We start from the raw sequence: 21,921 nt of genomic DNA on the forward strand, positions 1-21,921 counted from the left end.
AAAAGGTGTAGGCTATAATAGAAAGGATGTCGACACACTGCCAATGCCATAATGGTGGGAAAACAAATGTAACTCTAGTCTTAATTAATTTCCATTGTTGAGTTTTTAACTTTCAGTTAAAAAAAAAAGGAAAATATTATTTCTGAATGTATTAGGGTTGGAAATATCAATTGCGAGAGCTAATGGCGCTAAAAGGCAGTCTATTGAAGCACTTACAGATGCGGTAGAAAAGGTCAAAGCACAACTATGTCATATTTTGTATGTATGTATGCCCACTTTTCAATCTTATTGTTACGTCTACCAGCCAATATGCCTATATATTGTAAAATGTCGAACTAACTGATGAAATGTCTTTTCTTGTGGAACCTTGGGGCGATAGGGGATTTGTAATGAAAATGAAAAATGCTTAATAAAAACTTGTTTTCTAGTTTCGGTTAATTCAATTAGAACATATGTTTTAGACACACAAACACAAAAGTAGACTTAAAATAATCTGACAATTTATTTACAGCGTGGCAGTAGCGAAACTAAAAACTGCTTTGGACGAATGTCTTCTTCTTCGATGGAGGAAGCGGGCATTCTTGTTGCGTGCAAACAGAAAACCACAGAAGCAGTACTGGAGCCATATTGCTGGTATGCCCGTAAGGGGAATAGGGGATGTATACGTTGGTTAGACATACCAACAGTCCTACAGGCATTAGTTAGACAAACCCATGATTCAAACTTTTCATTTTTCCGTTTGGGGGAAGCGATAGCTTCTTTTCGCTGTGGAGATGAATATTCTGTGACTACTTAAATAGGCCTAAGCAAATAATTAAAAAAGGATGGCACTGGGTGATAATTTATATATTTAATCTGGCAGTGATTATGGGGTAACAGACGCCAGAGACACGCCAACACTACTTGTCATCACCCCGAGCTGCTCCCACCCGGCCACAAGTATAACATATTTAGAATGAAAGGGGAGATAACAGCAGAAATGTTAAGGATATAGCAAACACAAAAGGACGTAATGTTAAACCTTTTTTTTTTTTTTTTTTTAACACAGAAAAATGCACATGTCCCTCTCATTTTCCCTTTCTAAAGCTGCGTTCAGACCTGAATATGTATATTCGCCTCGGTTCGTCCAGTTTGTGCTGCGCCAGATCGCGCTGCACCCTTTCGCATAATTCTCGTTTTTGCATTGATTTTGTATGTAATCGCGGCGCTCTGAACATCCAAGTCTGAACGCACCTTTACATTTCGGAATAGCCATTTTCTTAACGCAATCTGACATTAATCTTTCCAATAACGCGTGGTACATGTGAAATATTAAGAGCGCAGCGCAGCTATAAGACCAGGCGTGCTTGGTCTTAGGCAAAATCGCTTAGATTGAGCGAAAAAATTATAATACAATATTTTTGGACACTGCTCGAATTCTTTTCTACATGTCTTTTGTAATAAGACGTACAACCTATACGTACAACATGTCTTGTTCCAACAGGCCTTCTGTAACAAGGCGAGCCAGCGTGCCCGGTCTGAGCTGCACTGCGCCCTGGATGTTATGTAATATTGAATGTGTACCACTCGTTATTAGATATACTAACGTCAGATTGAGGTAAGGAAACAGCTACTCCGGAATACTTAAATTAGTTGTATTCTGTCTTGTTAATGGAGACATTAACAAGACAGAATACAACTAATTTAAGTATCCATCTATAATGATGCAGTCACACCAAACTGTTATTATGCGTATGGAGGCAGATTCTGCCAATTCTTTTCAATGGGCACAAAGTTTTTTTGTTGTTTGTTTTCCCCCCAGAAATCCACACATGGGAACAAACACTCTGTTCCCATTGAAAAGCGTTGCCAGAATCCGCCCACATAGGTAAAATTCCAGTTTGGTGTGTCCACACCCTAAATCTGGTGTCTGTCTTCTCCCAGAACAGAAGAGATTGCTGCTTTCACAAAACCCCTATAAAATACACAAAGTGATAATAATCAGATTCTAAAAAAGAAATGTCTCTCTGCCACTGCCCATATGAGTTATGATAATTTAACCGTTTAAACAAGACAAACATGTCAACACAGTGAACAGCTATCAATTGGAGAATAAAGCGTATAGAATTGTTTTATTTAGGCATGTTGCTATTGTCAGATTAGATTATGTGATTCATCTGCTTTGCATCTATATGACCTGTCATCTCCATCCTGGATTAGAATGAATGACTGCAAACTTGTATGTTTGTGAAGACAGCGGCGTTAAAGAACTAAAATATTATTTTCTTCAACTTGCAGCACCAAGTTCTGTCTGTTCAGAGTTGGCCTACAAATGAAGCCTTTACCACAAACTGATCAAGTGAAGGGCTGTTCCCCTGCATGGTTCCTCATGTGTTGTTTTAGAACATCCATTCGACTAAAGCCTATTCCACAAACTGTACAACTAAATGGCTTTTCCCCTGTATGACTCCTATTGTGTGTAATTAGATTAGCTATTACACGAAAGTCTTTGCCACAAATTTTACAAGTAAAGGGTTTTTCCCCTGTATGAGTCATCATGTGTGTCTTTAGAACACCCATTCGAGTAAAGTCTTTACAACATACTGTACAAGTATACAGCTTTTCCCCTGTGTGAACCCTCATGTGTGCTTTTAGATGATCATTTCGACTAAATGTGTTGCCACAAACTGTGCAAGTAAAGGGCTTTTCCCCTGTATGCATCCTCATGTGCGCTTGTAGTAATGGTTTTGTAACCGAGCCTTTGCCACAAATCGTACACTTAAAGGGCTTATCCCCTGTATGCCACCGCATGTGTTTTTTCAGATCACCCTTTTCGTTAAAGCCTTTGCCACAAACTATACAAAGGAATGTTTTTTCCCCTGTATGAGTCGTCATGTGCCTTTTTAGAACACCATTATTAACACAACCATGACCACAAACTGTACAAATAAAGGGTCTTTCCCCTGTGTGAGACATTATGTGTGATTTTAGTTTACTCACTCCACTAAAGCTTTTGCCACAATGTATACAAGTAAAGGGCTTTGGCTTCTCCCCTGAGTGAGTTCTCATATGTTCTTGCAATATGAACTTTCGACCAAAACATTTGCCACAAACAGCACAAGTATAGGGCTTTTCCCCTGTATGAATCATCATGTGTTTTTTAAGAGAACTATTTTGAGTAAAGACTTTGTCACAAACTGTACAACTAAAGGGCTTTTCCCCTGTGTGAACTCTAATGTGATTTTCTAGATGACTCCTTCCAGTAAATCCTTTGCCACAGACTGTACAATTAAAGGGATATTTTCCTGTATGAATGGGTGTGTGTGCATCCAGATCTGCCTTCCGATTAAACACTGTGCCACACTCTGTACAACTAAAACGTTTCTTCTCTGTATGATTCCTAATGTGCTTCTCCAGATTTTCCTTGCTTTGAAATACTTTGCCACAATCTGTACAACTATAGCGGTTCGGCTCTGTATGAATCCTAGTGTGCTGCTCCATACATTTCTTACGTTTAAAGATTTTGCCACACACTGTACAAGTAAAGCGGTTCGGCTCTGTATGAATCTTAGTGTGCTTCTCCATAGATTTCTTATGTTTAAAGATGTTTCCACACTCGGTACAACTAAACCTTTTTTGACTCCTCATGGATTTAGTTTGTATTGATTTCTGGTCCTGGGACAGCTGTCCTTCCGCATCTTGACTAGTGTGTGACCTCAGTGCGTTTAAAGCTGACTGACCTTCCCTGGTCTCCTCCCACCCATCACTATCTGCAGTTTCAGAACAGTGTGAAGAGAGGAGATGGTCATCAGTAGTTGGTTGTGAATTTCCACAGTCCTCTACATCATCTTGTGTTTCTGTGTGTTGAGTTGAGGTGCTGGCTCCAGGCTCCGTCTGTATGTTTTCATCTTCACTTTCCACTGCTAGTAATGTCAACCCATCAGCCTCCTTTGGTTGTTGAAGTAGCCCCTCCTGATTTGCTTTATTTTGTGGAGGCTCTGGTTCCTCCTGGGCCAGACTGGAGCTCCTCTCCTCTTCAGGGTAAAGCTCTTTAGACAAAGGGAGGTTCAGGACGTCTAGGCAAAATATAAAATGAGAATAAAACATTGAACATTGTGGTGTAAAGAGGAGAGAAGAAGAACGTTTTTGTTGTACCGAGTTTGCAGTTTCTGTACATGTTGAATGAACACAAAACAAGAGGATATTTTAAAGAGACACCTCATTCTTTATATACTGTGGCACCCAAAGTGTTTACAACGAAAAGAACAATTTAGCCCGGGCTGCATAGTTTCGATACACAACAGGTATAACAAGTATTGCATAACAGGGTGGGGCATACATTCCCTATTTGCATCATTCCCAACTTGTGTCATTACAGAGTTTTTGGCTGTAGTATCAGTATTGAAAGTGAATAAGTTGGAATCAGAACAGCTCTAGAAAATCAAAACATACATACCTATCCTGTGCATCTGTACTACAGGTTGAAACATTGCATCAAACAGTCCACGTCGCTCATCCATCTCTCGCCGTTCTCTCTCTGTTGATACTGTAGACCTCTCCCTGTGGTGCTCTGTGGAAATTAGATTAGTTATTCAGCAACCTTACATACTATAGTCAGAGTAGATCACCAAAGAGCTTCAACAATACACTGCTAGTTTTCTGCTCAATAATTGAATCACATTATTAAACCTTTGCAGAGGGCATTGATACAATACAGAAACAAACCACAGCATTTCAAAATAATTGTTAAAATAATCGTTTGATTTAGTCAAGAAAATTCATGGTCGCGGATAGTCGATTAATTATAAAAGAAATCCCTAGCTTGTTCCTCAACTCATGTTGCTTTCTCCAGTTCCATATACACACCTATGCGTGCACCCAGAACCATAATTTCAGAAAGAAATAGGGTGTGGCAAAAATAAGTTACCACTTTCCAATAAGTCGACCTACAAGCTCACAAAACATCATGTGGCAACGTGTTGTGAATTGTAGATCCACTATTTATGCTATTTTGGCTAATAAATGTATGATTGCAAACTTGCAGACAAGAAAACAAATATCTATAACATGTGTTATATGTCAGGCATGGATTGAGGTGCACTCAGCTTTGATTTGCAGTCAACTTACTGGTGTCCAGGTTGTCTTCAGTTTCATGGTCTTCAGGTTCCTGTTTAAGGTAGTCTTCAGGTTCTAGTTTATGAGGGTCTTCATGTTCTGGTTTAACATGGTCTTCAGGTTCCTGTTTAAGGTAGTCTTCAGGTTCTAGTTTATGAGGGTCTTCATGTTCTGGTTTAACATGGTCTTCAGTTTCCTGTTTAAGGTGGTCTTCAGGTTCCTGTTTAAGGTAGTCTTCAGGTTCCTGTTTAAGGTGGTCTTCAGGTTCCTGTTTAAGGTGGTCTTCAGGTTCCTGTTTAAGGTGGTCTTCAGGTTCCTGTTTAAGGTGGTCTTCAGGTTCGTGTTTAAGGTGGTCTTCATGTTCCTGTTTAAGGTAGTCTTCAGGTTCCTGTTTAAGGTGGTCTTCAGGTTCCTGTTTAAGGTTGTCTTCAGGTTCCTGTTTAAGGTCTTCAGGTTCCTGTTTAAGGTTGTCTTCAGGTTCCTGTTTAAGGTCTTCAAGTTCCTGTTTAAGGTTGTCTTCAGGTTCCCGTTTAAGGTCTTCAAGTTCCTGTTTAAGGTGGTCTACAAGTTCCTGTTTAAGGTCCACAATTTTGTCTGGAATGAAGCAGTAGAATAAGGATAATAAGAATAAAGATAATATGGACTTTGACTTGACATGGAAGAAGACTAATAATAATGAAGTGACATGCGTTGCAGATTAAGGTCGAAACAGAGGGAACAGAGGTTGTAAAGCAGTGTTTTTTCTCAAAGACTGGACACAGTGGACAGTGATAACAAATACCTTTTCACCAGTATGTCACCTAATTAGAACAGAGAAATATGGCCTAAATGTGTTATCAATTCTTTATTTTTCCTTAAAAAAAAAAACTAGAACAAATTCGGTCCCTTCCTCAAACATCATTCCTCGCGTCCAGGCGTTCATTTTCCTCCTTGTGGAAAGCCTGGTGGTGCGAGGTTCAGTCAATGAATGGATTATAAATTACTAGAGCTGGGACTCGATTAAAAAAATTAATCTAATTAATCAGAGGCTTTGTAGTTAATTAATCTCGATTAATCGCATTTTAATCGCATATCAATATTCAACCCGAGAACAGTGAGAAACCTTTTTTTTAAATGTTTTTTGGTATTCCAGTGAATAGTGACTACGGGATTCCACTCATTTTCAACATTTTACTGTCATTAATATACCTTAGAGTTGTTGTGGATATAATAAAGTCCCCCCCATTCTGTGTTGCCTAGAACTGGAGGTCTGAAAAAAATCAGTAACATTATGAAGTACATCTCAGTGACATCACAAAAATGTACTTCATAATGTTACTGTTTTTTTCAGACCTCCAGTTCTATAGGCAACACATAATGGGGGGACTTTATTATTTCCAGTGCACACAACTCCATAGAAATTTTTTGAAAATGAGTGGTATTCTCCTTTAAGCAATACAACTTTTTTATCCCAACAGATAAACAAGAGCAGCAAGTGCCTATATAGTGTCTTCAGTGTGTATATGAATACTCAAATGTGCTTTACATGGCGGGGCATGAGAACAACTTTATTATGGGGGTAACATTTCACATGAGGTTGGGGCTGACCCACGCTTGCTACTTCAGTATGTTTCGCATCGAGGACAGCTTGACAGCTTCGTGCTGTGGTGAAATCACCGCGTCTCCGGTGGTCTGTGAGACATGTTAAACTGAAGCAGCTAGCAAGCCTAGCATAGAAGCTAACGTTGCTCATAAATGGATCCTTTCCTTCTGACATTGCACACAGCCATGCCGCTATCCACGCGTCCATCCGATAGCTTTTACATCTAAATGTCCCATCCATGGAGCAAAAGCGATATAAGCGGCTTCTTCATTCGATTCATTTGGGTTTGGGCTTTCTGACGGAGCTGTAGCCTAGTGAACAACTGCTGCTGCGCTGCTGCTGCTGCTGCTCGCGTGCCGCAGCCTATTCAGTACTACTAGAAACGCACCCAGTGAGAAACGTTCCGCGGTGGAAAAAAAAGGTGCGATTAAATGCGTTAATTTTTTTAACGCGTTAATTTTTCTGTAGTTAATTAATCTCAATTAACGCGTTAAAGTCCCGGCCCTATAAATTACATGGGCTCGCTGTGAAAAGCATCTACACACTCTCGCTCACACACATCTCAGTCTCTGTACACAGCAGCACTGATGTAACGTAACACCCAACCAGCTCTGGTCCATAGCGTTAAGGAGAAGTCCTTAGCGCTATGGACCAGAGCGAACGCCCAACGTTGTGTCGTTAATGTAAAAGGGTCCACATCCACTGTAGTGAAACCCAGGCTGTAAAATTATCCTGCTGTGAAATTCATTTAGACACACCGTGTAGACAAGCCTTTAGCCTGTTTGTTCCCTATTCACCCGGTGTCATGTAGCAGTGTGACTTCTGTGTTTACACTAAACAGATGGTTGTATAAGCAAATCCCAAACGAGACTGTCCTGAACATTCCGCCCCCCCGATTGCTGTGATTGGCAAACAGAGACCTACGGATGCTTCAAAGGGTCAAAAAAGGTGACTTTGCTATAATCGATTGTCTGTTGCTGCACCGATGCAGAATCGCGCACACGGCCGAATCGCGATGCATTGCTGAATCGATTATTGTTGACGCCACTAACATGTTTTGCTCATCCATTAGTGGCTGGCGAGTTGTTTTTATTGTCATGGATGTTTTGTGTGTGCGGAGTAGGTGTGGGTTCAATTAATTGATATGGCAATAATCGTATTGTATTCCATATTGATATGGCAGGAAATGCCGTGTGTGAGGCGGCTTTTAAACAAACATCAGAATCAGTTTCTGCCTGACAGTTGCGATATGCGCAATTAATTTTTAGACACACCAACGGACCGACATGCGGAAACAACGGTCGGACATGCGGTGCTCCCGTGCTTTCGGTTAGGGTTAGGGCCGATTCATACTCCTATTTTACCGCTGTTTCGGCACTGTAGTGCCGAAATGATTTCGGCTCGTCAGAAATTTTCAGTAGCACAGAAGAGCCGACTTCAGGACGGTACCCGCCCCCCCGAACCTCAAATTACGCCACATTGTAGGCTCTACAGAGCCGAACCGACTTTTATTCGGCTCTAAAATAGGAGTATGAATCGGGCCTTAGGATTTGAGGTAGGTTGACGGTCTAATGACAGTCGGACCAATAGTATGTCTAAACTAAAGCCTGTATCCGTATCGTGATACATATCTATCGTGAGGTTGCAGGCAATACCCACCACTTGTGCGGAGTGCCGAACAGACACCTACTAGAAGTTGGTTAGACACAAACATATTACCGTCTGTCTCATCCTGAAGTGATTTGAGCCTCTGGCGACGCGCAGCCGTTTGTAGCATTATTTATTATTTTCGTCTGGGTTGGACTTTGTTGATTAATGAATGTTTCGATTGGGCTTGAATTTCCCGGCCCATTGAGAACTCAAGTACACACCTGCAGCTACACAACTTTACTATAGGCTTAAAACCACCAGTAATGTAAACACTACATACCCATCCTGTGCAAGTGTATGACGGGTTGAAACATTGCATAAAACAGTCCATGTCGTTCGTCCATCTCCTGCTGGTACTCTGACATAGCTGCATATTTTTTGGCGGCCATCTCTCTTGATACTGTAGATCAGTAGCTGTGGTGGTCTGTATACAATCAACAGTAGGGATATGAAAAAGAGGAAAAAAATCATTTAGTAACCTTACATACATACTGAAACATTGCTGAAAATGAGCACCTGTGCTCAGCTACAGCCTGATTGGCTGCCACACACACTGCCTAAGCCAATGGGAGTGTAGTATGATTGCGTGCCTCCCTGCCAGCCAGGCAGGCTGCAGAGCAACGCAGCAGAACAGCATGATCACACTCAAGGGGAAGAGCTCACCCCGACACGGCGCATACTACAGTTATTTCACACATTTGCAATGTTCGAACATGATCACTCGATATAACTTCAAACCAAACGCGGGTGAAACAGCGCAGCCAATGCCATCGTGATCGTGGTGGGGGTGCATGGCAGACAGCCAGCTCACAGCCTAGTGACACGCAGTTACAGATGCAATCGGATTGATTATCTGTCTATCAGCAACACACGGGTTACGGGTCTAAATAATAATAACAATATGGGGGGGAATGAAGGGTGCTCCACTGCCGACGTTGCGTTACACTGCGCTGCGTTCGGTGATGGGGTCAAACCTCAAAACTTGCCCCGGTTCATTTGACGCCGTCAGTCATCATTCATGTATAAAATATATATTATACAATATGATTAAATGTAATTACATTGTATAATTCAATGTATTTACGGCTTGGTTGAATGCTTTATTCTTATTAACCTGTACATATGATTTTATTATTATTACTTTTTTATGATTTTGAATTTGAATGAATATTTGTCATTTCATGATAGTGAATTGAATACCCAGGACCTGAATGGAAATGCAAACTGTTTGACTGTACGTTTTTATATTTCTGCCAATCAAGTTATTCAATCAATCATTGAATTTAAATGTTGCTTCCAAAAAATGTTGAGGAAAGCATTTGAAGCAAGAAATAGGTCTATGACAGTAATAAAAAATGGATTATTATATTTGTTGTCAATTGTAACTTTACTCATTTATATTTTAGTCATGCTTTGTACGTTTTTTGCAACATTACATGATTGACATTGACATGTCTCATATGCTGATTTGGCTATAGTATGCTCCAAAACGAGTAAATAAATCATATAGTGTCTAGCAAAAATACGCACTTGTCTTGCATATTTAGTTGTTTACATTCTATAACTTAGCCATTAAGTTCTCACAGATGTGTACCCAGATGTAGGCTAGCTAATAGCTATTATTATACCACGTGTAATCCTTGTTGTGTCCCCCTGCTGGGAGAGCCTAAAATCGCATATGGGTGAGAGGAAATACCTCGTTTTGTTCTATTATCGAGAAATAAAATCCCTTCAGGATGATTAAACTCCTCGACTTCGTCTCAGGCCCAGCGCTATTTCGGCAGCACATGGACAGCATTTCAGGGCCGTTACTTGCACTAAATCCCGTGCAATGCCGTGCATTAATACAGCGGGCCTGGTAAGGAACGACAGATAGCCTATAATACAAATAGACTAGCATAGCTAAGCTAACAGAAAGTAAACTAGCCGTCTACAATCGCCATTGTAACGTTAGCATCCGTGAGCTAAGGGTGCTAAAGGGAGTAGCAGCAGTAAAGTTAAGCATTCATGTCAAAGAATTGTTTACTTAAATGACAATTAGTTGAGTGTAAACTGTAGGCCTACCTCGTTTATGAGACGTTTTTCACATGATGTTTGTTTGACCCACACATAACTCTCTCTGCCTACTAACTAATGGCTGTCGGCTGACTCTCTGGCAAGTTCTTCTTTAAGTTTTATGGCGGGTTGCAACCATTGACTTGGTGTATACCGCTACGGTGCCACCTACTGTACCGGAGTATGTAGTCGGACGTCCTACACAACCTTATTTACTTGCAACGTGCTATGTTATATTAGTACTAGAAAGGGTATTACACAATTTACACCCTAGAGCCTAGATCCTATGATAAATCTCTATCTCCTTCAGAAGACATGTTCAACATTTTCTGTAGGGCCTATCATTACATTCTGGGCATGTATCAGTGTTACTTTTCCCTATCATGAACAGTGTTTTGTTTAGACTGGTCAGGACTGTTTCCTCCCTTCTGTTCCCTCTCATCACACCCTGTGCATTGATGTCTTTCTGAATGTTATAATATGTTCTTCCTTTGTTTTCACTGTCCCATCTATTCTGCCATTTCTTTCTTTTTTCAGCATAGCCTTAGCTTCCCCTTTACCAAAACATATACTTTGATGGACCTCCATGACCAGGGCTTCTCTGGATGATTTTAGGCTCTGCAACAGCGAACAGATACCGAATCTACACACAACACCACTCTGTCTGGCCTGACTTCTTCTACCCATTGTAGCCCTATTATGACCGCCACCATGTATTTCTGAGGTATACACTGATAGTTTGTCGGGGACTCTTTTACCTATTTTAACATGCATATCTGGTATACCTGTGCCAAATATCAGTGTTGCCAACTCTCGTGAGAGAAATAAGCCAACCCACCTCCAAACACAAGCCAACTCTTAGCATAGAAATGAAACCAAATCTCCCCTTGAAAAACAAACCCAATAATATGGCCATATAATTTGATGCATTTATCATAAATAATAATAAATACTGTGTATGTCTATAATTAATATTTTGGTCATTTATTGTACTAATTACATTAGCCTATTACAAACATAGGCCTTAGACCCCCTATTTAACATGCTTTATTGTAGTATTTATTAATTGGTTAATTTATTGGTTTTTAACTTTTAGTTTTCTAGTTTCGGTTAATTCAATTAGAAAATATGTTTTAGACACACAAACACAAAAGTAGACTTCAAATAATCCGACAACTTCTTTACAGCGCGGCAGTAGCGAAACTAAAAACTGCTTTGGACGAATGTCTTCTTCGATGGAGGAAGCAGGCATTCTTGTTGCGTGCAAACAGAACACCACAGAAGCAGTACTGGAGCCATATTGCTGCTATGCCCGTAAGGGGAATAGGGGATGCATACAATGGTTAGACATACCAACAGTCCTACAGGCAATAGTTACTAGACAAACCCATGATTCAAACTTTTAATTTTTGCGTTTGGGGAAGCGATAGCAGTGGAGATGAATATTCTGTGACTACTTAAAGTAGGCAAATAATTAAAAAATCACACCCGTGTGAACTGAGTGGTGTAAGGTCTTATATAGACTGATCAGCTGTGGTCTGACGTAATGTCTGACGTAATGAAATCACACCCGTGTGAACTGGGTGACCATAGCAACCATGCTCATTTTTTGAGCACGGACAGACAGACAGACAGACTAACAAAGCCAGTTGTAGGAGTGGTTTACACCACTCAAAAAAGGATGGCACTGGGTGATTATTTATATATTTAATCTGGCAGTGATTATGGGGTAACTATGACGCCAGAGACACGCCCACACTACTTGTCATCACCCCGAGCTGCTCCCACCCGGCCACAAGTATAACATATTTAGAATTAAAGGAACGACACACCTTTAGATAACAGCAGAAATGTTAAGGATATAGCAAACACAAAGGACCCAATGTGAAACCTTATTTAAAAAAAGAACAGAAAAATGCACATCTCCCTCTCGTTTTCCCTTGCTTACATTCAATAACAGAATTCATATTAAAGGACCACTTCACCACTTTTCATCTTCATATAATTGGTCCTCACTAATAATGATGATAAAATTATTTTCTACTCGGTCTGTGTCTCATAGGAGGGCTGTGGGAAGTTCAGAATGCTGTCCAGTGTCCACCAGTGACATCATCGATGGGGAATCCAAGCTAATAGAAACTGCAGGCTTTCTAGTCCTGAAAAGTTGCAATGCGAAAATGGAAGCCATCGTTCTCACAATAATACAAATATAAACATTTTTGTAAAAAACAATCTTGTTTTAAAAAAAATCTTTTAACGATGATGTCACTGGTGGATGGCTTTCTGAACTGCCCACAACCCTCCTATGAGACACAGACCGAGTAGAAAAAAACTGTGCCATTTTATCATGATTATTAGTGAGGACTTATTATATGAAGATAGGTTGAAAAGTGGTGAAGTGGTCCTTTAAAGGGGAATTCCGGAGTAGCCATTTTCTTAACGCAATCTGACGTTAATCTATCCAATAACGAGTGGTACATTTGAAATATTACATAACATCCAGAGCACAGCGCAGCTATAAGACCGGGCGTGCTTGGTCTTAGGCAAAATCGCTTAGATTGAGCGAAAATATATATATATTTTTTGGACACTGCTCGAATTCTTTTCTACGTGTCTTTTGTAATAAGACGTACAGACATGTCTTGTTCCAACAGGCCTTCTGTAACAAGGCAAGCCAGCGTGCCCGGTCTGAGCTGCACGGCACCCTGGATGTTATGTAATATTTAATGTGTACCACTCGTTATTAGGTATATTAACGTCAGATTGAGGTAAGGAAACAGCTACTCCGGAATTCTCCATTAACAAAACAAGAACAGAATACATCTAAATTAAGTAGGCCTACCGGTATGCATCTATAACAATGCAGTCACTTTTATTATGCGTATGGGGTCAGATTCTGCCAATGCTTTTCAATTGGCACAAAGTTTTAAATTAAAAAAATGAACTTTTCAGTTCATAGTTCATAATTAAACATTTTGAACTAAAGTTCATGGTTCCAAAAAATGAACTATTTTAGTTAATTTTCTTTCTTTCTTTTTCTTTTTTTTCAAAATTATTGCCACAGCCCATAACCGCAGACCTAATTCCTATTGGGAATGAAGTCCAAACCTTAAAAAAATAAAACACTTTGGAATAAATAAAGTGACAACTTTAATATACAATATCTCCATTACCATTATCCAAATTAATTCCTTATTATATATATTTTTTTACAAAAAAATTGCTCTTTTTCAATGTGAAATGCCACCGAATTCAATCCTTTCCCATGTCTTTATTATGGGCCAACTTGTGAAAGCTGCATGCTTTTATTGTAAAGGCTCTCTGTTCTCAGTTCAGTTCTCACAGCCTGCATATCTCTGCGTGCTAAAAATAGTTGATCTACAAGCTGAGTGAGCTTGTAGATCAGCTATTTTCAGCATGGAACACGTACGTTGTACGACGAAGAATAAATCAGGCATCACTGCGCTTCTGTGAAGGCCGGAGATGTCTTGCAAAAATAACAAGATATTGGAACTATTTTTCATGGAACATTACATGTTTAATCAACAACACATTTACCTCCTGAGGAGCCTCTTCAGTGTTGCTGTCTGTGCGACTGGCGCTGCTGCAGGCTGCATCATGCAGTTAGATATGCGCGCTGCGCACTCCAGTGAAATTGTATGTGTCGGATAAGGGCTTATTGGTGGGTTTTCCGCTAGATATTAAGGCCTGTTTAGGGTGTGTTTTAACAGGGGTTTCGTCTGGAAGGCTCTATGGAAACACTCACTCTTGCACGAAGTTGAAAGTGAGAAAGTGATGTTCACACACGCCAGGGACAACACTGTAAATACCTAGTACATTTCAAACGTAATAAGACTAGTAAGAATAAAAAATAAGAAAAGATTAAACTATTATTAGGGTAGGTTTACTCTATTTTGGACTAAGCGTCATACATCACAAGACTGGTTATTTTTTAACCTCTTAAACCAAAATCCGCAACATCAGAGTTGGAACCGGAGACCAATTGGGTCTCCATTGCCCTGCTGAGTGCTGTTCAGAGGTGGACAGCCGCGGGGGCAATGGGGCTCAAGAGGTTAACCATTGTTTAAATTGTCCTTTAAAAGCTGTGTGAGAGGGAGCTCATTCCAGTATTGACAACCTTTTATGGACAGTACATTTTGGCAACAAACGCTCCGTTCCCATTGAAAAGCATTGCCAGAATCCGCCAACATAGGTAAAATTCCAGTTTGGTGTGGCCACACCCTAAATCTGGTTTCTGTCTTCTCCCAGAACAGAAGAGATTACTGCTTTCACAAAACCCCTATAAAATACACAAGTAACACAAAGTGATAATAATCAGATTCTAAAAAATAAATGTCTCTCTGCCACTGCCCATATGAGTTATGATAATTTAACAGTTTAAAGGCGTAGTGAAACGGAAATGGTGGACATTTTATTTTGAAGTTTCAGACGGTCTCAAGTTGAAACACCTCTATGAAGTTTCTGAACCAATCAGAGCGTCGCATCCCTTCAGGGGATGGGACGGTAGCTAGGGACGGGTAGCTATGCTACGCAGGACAGCGTGTGGATGTTTGTTTACAAATCAGATAGTCGGCCAGCTTTACTCTTAATGTGGCTTATTTCTACCCTATAATGTTTTCAGATACATTTTTAGCGTGATGATTAAGTTGAAACCGAGTATCCACTCTCTGGATGTTAACTTGAATGGGAATAAAACCGGAAGATTTCTGTAATCAGTAGCAGCTGTGCAGCCTGTGCTGGACGGATGCGGAGATATGGGGAATTAAACTGGTGAGCTTCATTTGTATTGGCTTTTATCGATGTGGGCCTCGACACGTCATCACGCAGCACGTTTCCGTTTTCAGGAAGTAATACAAAATATTTTTTATGGACTTTTGATATAAAAACACACAAAAATGAGAATTTTCCCATTTTTGTGGCATCCATTGTTAGGTATGCCCATATGATGACCACGGATATGGTCTAAAAGTGTGAAAAACGTATTTTTCATTTCACTACACCTTTAAACAAAACAAACATGTCAACATAAAGAACAGCTACAAAACTTGTCAGAACTTTATTGCAGCATTGTTGCATGCATGTATGAATGAGCACAATAATGAATATGCATTTCTAAACACTGACAAATGTGGAAAAACACTGATGCTCATATTATTCTACCAGTAGCTGCAGGTAATAAAATAAATTAAAAGTAAATTGGATAAATCATCATTTTACATTCATGTCCAACTGGAGAATAAAGTGTATAGAACTGTTTTATTTAGCCATGTTGCTATTGTCAGATTAGATTATGTGATTCATCTGCTTTGCATCTATATGACCTGTCATTTCCATCCTGGATTAGAATGAATGACTGACTGTATGTTTGTGAAGACAGCAGCGTTAAAGAACTAAAATATTCTATTGTTCAACTTTTCTCACAGACTTTAGCTACTAGTTTTTTCCCTTTGTATGAATAGTTCTATGTCTGTTTAGAGTTGGCCTACAAATGAAGCCTTTACCACAAACTGATCAAGTGAAGGGCTGTTCCCCTGTATGGTTCCTCATGTGTGTCTTTAGAACAGCCATTCGAGTATAGTCTTTACCACATACTGTACAACTAAATGGCTTTTCCCCTGTATGACTCCTAGTGTGTGTATTTAGATTAGCTATTACACGAAAGCCTTTGCCACAAATTTTACAAGTAAAGGGTCTTTCCCCTGTATGAGTCCTCATGTGTGTCTTTAGAACATCCATTCGAGTAAAGTCTTTACCACATACTGTACAAGTATACGGCTTTTCCCCTGTATGAACCCTCATGTGTGATTTGAAATGACCATTATCACTAAATGTGTTGCCACAAACTGTGCAAGTAAAGGGCCTTTCCCCTGTATGTAACCTCATGTGCGCTTTTAGTAAGTGTGTTGAAACCCAGCCTTTGCCACAAATCGTACACTTAAAGGGCTTATCCCCTGTATGCCACCGCATGTGTTTTTTCAGATCACCCTTTTCCCTAAAGCCTTTGCCACAAACTGTACACAGGGATGTTTTTTCCCCAGTATGAATCCTCATGTGCCTTTTTAGATCACCCTTCTGAACACAACCTTTACCACAAACTGTACAAATACAGGGTCTTTCCCCTGTGTGAGACATTATGTGTGTTTTTAGGTTACTCACTCCAATAAAGCTTTTGCCACAATGTATACAAGTAAAGGGCTTTGGCTTCTCCCCTGAGTGAGTTCTCATATGTTCTTGCATTGTGAACTTTTGACCAAAATCTTTGCCGCAAAATGCACAAGTATGGGGCTTTTCCCCTGTATGAATCATCATGTGTTTTTTAAGATTACTATTTTGAGTAAAGACTTTGTCACAAACTGTACAACTAAATGGCTTTTCCCCTGTGTGAATTCTAATGTGATTTTCAAGATTACCCCTTCCAGTAAATCCTCTGCCACAGACTGTACAATTAAAGGGATATTTTCCTGTATGAATCGGTGTGTGTGCGTCCAGATCAGCCTTCCGATTAAACACTGTGCCACACTCTGTACAACTAAAACGTTTCTTCTCTGTATGATTCCTAATGTGCTTCTCCAGATTTCCCTTGCTTTGAAATACTTTGCCACAATCTGTACAACTAAAGCGTTTTGGCTCTGTATGAATCCTAGTGTGCTTCTCCATACATTTCTTACGTTTAAAGATTTTTCCACACACTGTACAACTAAAGCGGTTCGGCTCTGTATGAATCCTAGTGTGCTTCTCCATAGATTTATTATGTTTAAAGATTTTGCCACACTCTGTACAACTAAACCTTTTCTTTCCTATGTGACTCCTCATGGATTTAGTTTGTATTGATGATTTCTGGTCCTGGGACAGCTGTCCTTCCGCATCTTGACTAGTGTGTGACCTCAGTGCGTTTAAAGCTGACTGACCTTCCCTGGTCTCCTCCCACCCATCACTATCTGCAGTTTCAGAACAGTGTGAAGAGAGGAGATGGTCATCAGTAGTTGGTTGTGAATTTCCACAGTCCTCTACATCATCTTGTGTTTCTGTGAGTTGAGTTGAGGTGCTGGCTCCAGGCTCCGTCTGTATGTTTTCATCATCATCTTCACTTTCCACTTCTAGTAATGTCAACCCATCTGGGTTTTGAAGTAGCCCCTCCTGATTTGCTTTATTTTGTGGAGGCTCTGGTTCCTCCTGGGCCAGACTGGAGCTCCTCTCCTCTTCAGGGTAAAGCTCTTTAGACAAAGAGAGGTTCAGGACATCTAGAAATAGGGTGTGGCAAAAATAAGTTACCACTTAAGCACCATTTCCTAAAGTATACTGTATATCCACTATTTATGTAGCCTGGTCACCATTTCATTTGGGTATATGATCCTGTCGGGAGCGGATGATAGTCGACAGGCAGGAACAACAGGCGGCAACTTCCTTTTCCCTCAAACCGATTTTTCTCAATAAAAGCTACAGGCTACGAGAGCTTTTATTGAGAAAATGAAAAGGAAGTTGCCATATATAAAGTTACCGCCTGTTGTTCCTGCCTGATCGACTACAAAACAATACTACAACATGACGTAACGATATCATCCGCTCCCGACAGGATCATACAGACTTTTGAAACAGAGGCCAGGCTTTCCTCCGAGGTGGTGGAAAGTCTGGTGAGGCGAGGTTACTATTTATGCCATTCTGGAGGGAAGCTAATAAATGTATGGTTGCAGTCAGACAAGAAAACATATCTATAACATGCGTTATATGTCAGGCATGGATTGAGGTATCAGCTTTAATTTGCAGTCAACTTACTGGTGTCCAGGTTGTCTTTAGTTGCATGGTCTTCAGGTTCCTGTTTAAGGTAGTCTTCAGGTTCTAGTTTATGAGGGTCTTCATGTTCTGGTTTAACATGGTCTTCAGGTTCCTGTTTAAGGTGGTCTTCAGGTTCCTGTTTAAGGTGGTCTTCAGGTTCCTGTTGGTCTTCAGGTTCCTGTTTAAGGTGGTCTTCAGGTTCCTGTTTAAGGTAGTCTTCAGGTTCCTGTTTAAGGAGGTCTTCATCTTCCTGTTTAAGGTCTTCAAGTTCTTGTTTAAGATGGTCTACAAGTTCCTGTTTAAGGTCCACAATTTTGTCTGGAATGAAGCAGTAGAATAAGGATAAGAATAAAGAAAACATGGACTTTGACTTGACATGGAAGAAGACTAATAATAATGAAATGACATTCGTTGTAGATTAAGGTCGAAACAGAGGGTGTAAAGGAGCAACTTGGACACTCAGGCATGAAGGAAGCATGAGTTCAAGTCCGTTGCTCTCCCCATGTCCCCCATATATGGGGACTAGGTTGGCAGAGGGTGTGTAGAGCCCAGAATCACATTAGATAATTGACACAGGGGTGAAAGAAATTTAGTGGACAGTGATGACAAATGCCTTTTCACCAGTATGTACATAGGCCAAATATGGTCTATGTAGTGATGTTTCAGAGCACGCATATAACTTTAGTTGCGTTCATGTAACGTAACCATAGAGTATATAAAAGGATAGAGACTGATCTGGCGCGAAGCTCCTCCCCCCCGCTATTCATGTCAGTGGAAGTTGCTCAGTGGCGTTTTGAAGCACCCGGAAGGACCGTCTACCGCCGCCTTTTTTCGATTTGGGCACCAAAATTTGGTGCCCAAAATGCGGTAGTGCAAACGCGGTCAACGTTAAAGCCCAGCTGCACGGGGTTTCCTCGTCATACTTCCACGGGTCCACCTGCAGTCCTTCCTCTTACCGCTAGGGCCCAGAGCTTCAACGTTGGAAAGCCTCACTGGCCCCTTGAACGTAACGCCCAACCAGCTCTGGTCCATAGCCTTAAGGAGAAGTCCTTAACACTATTGACCAGCGCTAACGCCCAACGTTGTGACGTTAATGTAAAAGGGTCCACATCTAACGTGCCCTACAGATACAGGGAAAATGATCCTGCTGTGAAACAACGGTTTAATTTGGGTATTTATTTAGACACACCGCGTAGACAAGCCTTTAGCCTGTTTGTTCCCTATTCACCCGGTGTCATGTAGCAGTGTGACTTCCGTGTTTACACTAAACAGATGGCCGTATAAGCGAATCCCAAACGAGACTGTCCTGAACATTCCGCCCCCCGATTGCTGTGATTGGTTTAGATGCGCAAACAGAGACCATACGGATGCTTCAAAGGGTCAAGAAAGGTGATTTTGCTATACTCGGATTGTCCGTTTCTGCACCGATGCAGAATCGCACACGGCCGAATCGCGATGCATTGCCGAATCGATTTTTGTTGACACCACTAACATGTTTTGCTCGTCCATTAGTGGCTGGCGAGTCGTTTTTATTGTCATGGATGTTTTATACGTGTGCGGAGTAGGGGTGGGTTCAATTAATTGATATGGCAATAATCATATTGTATTCCTTGCCGATAATCGTATCGTATTGATATGGCTGGAAATGCTGTACATGCAGCTTTTAAACAAACATCAGAATCAGTTTCTGCCTGACAGTTACAATAGGACTTTATGCAATTAATCTTTTGCATTTAACCTTCAAAACATTCTCCATTTGTATTTTTTTCCTGCAGCTAGCTAACTTTACTATAGGCTTAAAACCACCAGTAATGTAAACGCTATACATACCTATCCTGTTCAAGTGTACGATGGGTTGAAACATTGCATAAAACAGTCCACGTCGTTCGTCCATCTCCTGCTGGTACTCTGACATTGCTGCATATCTTTTGGAGGCCATCTCTCTTGATACTGTAGATCAGTAGCTGTGGTGGTCTGTAGAAAATCAACAGTATGTCTGAACTGTGAACGGTGCAACGGACCCAAACGAGATTCACGCTAACAGAAACTAGCAGTCTACAATCGCCATTTTAACGTTAGCATCCATGAGCTAAGGGTGCTAAAGGGAGTAGACGCAGTAACATCACAGTTAAGCATGTCAAATAATTGTTTACTTAAACGACAATATATTGAGTGTAAACTGTACCTCGTTTGTGAGACGTTTTTCACATGCTGTTTCTCCCACATATAACTCTCTGCCTACTGCCTGACTCTCTTTGGCAAGTGGCAACAGTCTGGCCACGAGTAGCTTCTTGAGCCCGTGTTATTTATTTTATTTTCCACAGCCCGCAAATCTAAGCTAGCAGCAAATATAAGACTTCCGGAGGACGATCTCTTCAAAATAAGAGTACCCTCTAGAGTAAACAAAAAAAACGTTTCATTTGCACATTAAAACAATACATTTAGCTTTTGCTATACAACACACATTATGTTTCTGTGTATAAATAAATAACAACAAAACACATCTAAATGGATATGCTATTCACTGGAGTGCATGGCCTTTATAAATTGGACGCTGGACAAAAATTGCCCCTGTGATATGTTTCAACTAGTCTGACATACGCACGTGTTTGGGGATACCTCCTCCACAACACCACACACTCCGCTAAGCAGCAGAGGTGTAAAAAAAATAAAGAAAAAAAAGACTGGCCATACAGTGGGGTCAGAGGTCAAAAGTGCCATTTCCAGACAATTGTACGCTGGACAAAATTCTGTGCTATGTTTCAACTAGTTTGACATGTACGCCAAAAAATTGGCGGGCCCCTAAAGGGGGGTCAGAGGTCAAAAACGTGCCATTTCCAGACTAAAGTGGTCGCTGGACAAAATGTGGTGCTATGTTTCTCTCGAGACAGACCATTGACTCCAGAGCCATATAGAGTGTCGCAGTCCCGCTCCCTTTCATGACGACGACAGGCCCGGAAGAGAATTCCCCATTCATTTTTCCCATAGACGTTTCAAAAAGTATTTAAAGACATTTAACCCTCGGACAAAGCCAACTCTTGTTGTGACAAATCATGACAATAAACACAATGTTAAGGCCCTAAAAACAAGACTCCAGACCAGACTTCCCAAAACAAACTGGTCAGGCTACTACTTGGCCTTACACCCAGATTACCCATTTTGATAGGCTGGAATGGCTTAGGGTTGATGACAGAGTACAACAACTTGCAATGGGCCTGGTCTACAAGATTCGCTACATCACTAAGATACCCATGTACCTGACAAAATGCTTCCTTAATGTCAACAAAGTCCACAATCACAAGTTCAACAAACCACGTGCAACCAGGATGTGGCTCAAACAAGGGATTCAATTAATTTTGCTCTAACTGTGAATAAAATGTTCAATCAATCAATCAATCAAAACCACTATCTGTATTACATGGTATGGTTAGTGGAAGTTAGATTAACAGGTAACATTTATATCTATCTATCTATCTATCTATCTATCTATCTATCTATCTATCTATCTATCTATCTATCCATCCATCCATCCATCCATCCATCCATCCATCCATCCATCCATCCATCCATCCATCCATCCATCCATCCATCCATCCATCCATCACTATACTATACTATACTATAGTATAGTATAGTATAGTATAGTATAGTATAGTATAGTATATATACTATACTATACTATACTATACTATACTATACTATACTGCAATTTGACTTGCTATGTACTTAAGACACCAGTAGGTGGT

The 21,921-nt window shown here is 40.5% G+C and overlaps 1 long non-coding RNA gene across 1 annotated transcript; it reads right to left on the reverse strand.

Annotated features, from left to right (window-relative positions):
* Positions 1-15,452: 15,452 nt before the first annotated feature.
* Positions 15,453-20,481, reverse strand: LOC306935382. Its single transcript, XR_013791385.1, has 4 exons — positions 20,361-20,481; positions 20,006-20,149; positions 18,176-18,493; positions 15,453-17,643 (listed from the first exon to the last, which is right to left on the reverse strand). It is a non-coding gene; the product is annotated as an uncharacterized lncRNA (long non-coding RNA).
* Between the last annotated feature and the right edge of the window lie 1,440 nt (positions 20,482-21,921).

Source organism: Electrona antarctica (genome assembly GCF_951216825.1).
Source record: "Electrona antarctica genome assembly, chromosome: 13".
Classification (NCBI taxonomy): domain Eukaryota; kingdom Metazoa; phylum Chordata; class Actinopteri; order Myctophiformes; family Myctophidae; genus Electrona; species Electrona antarctica.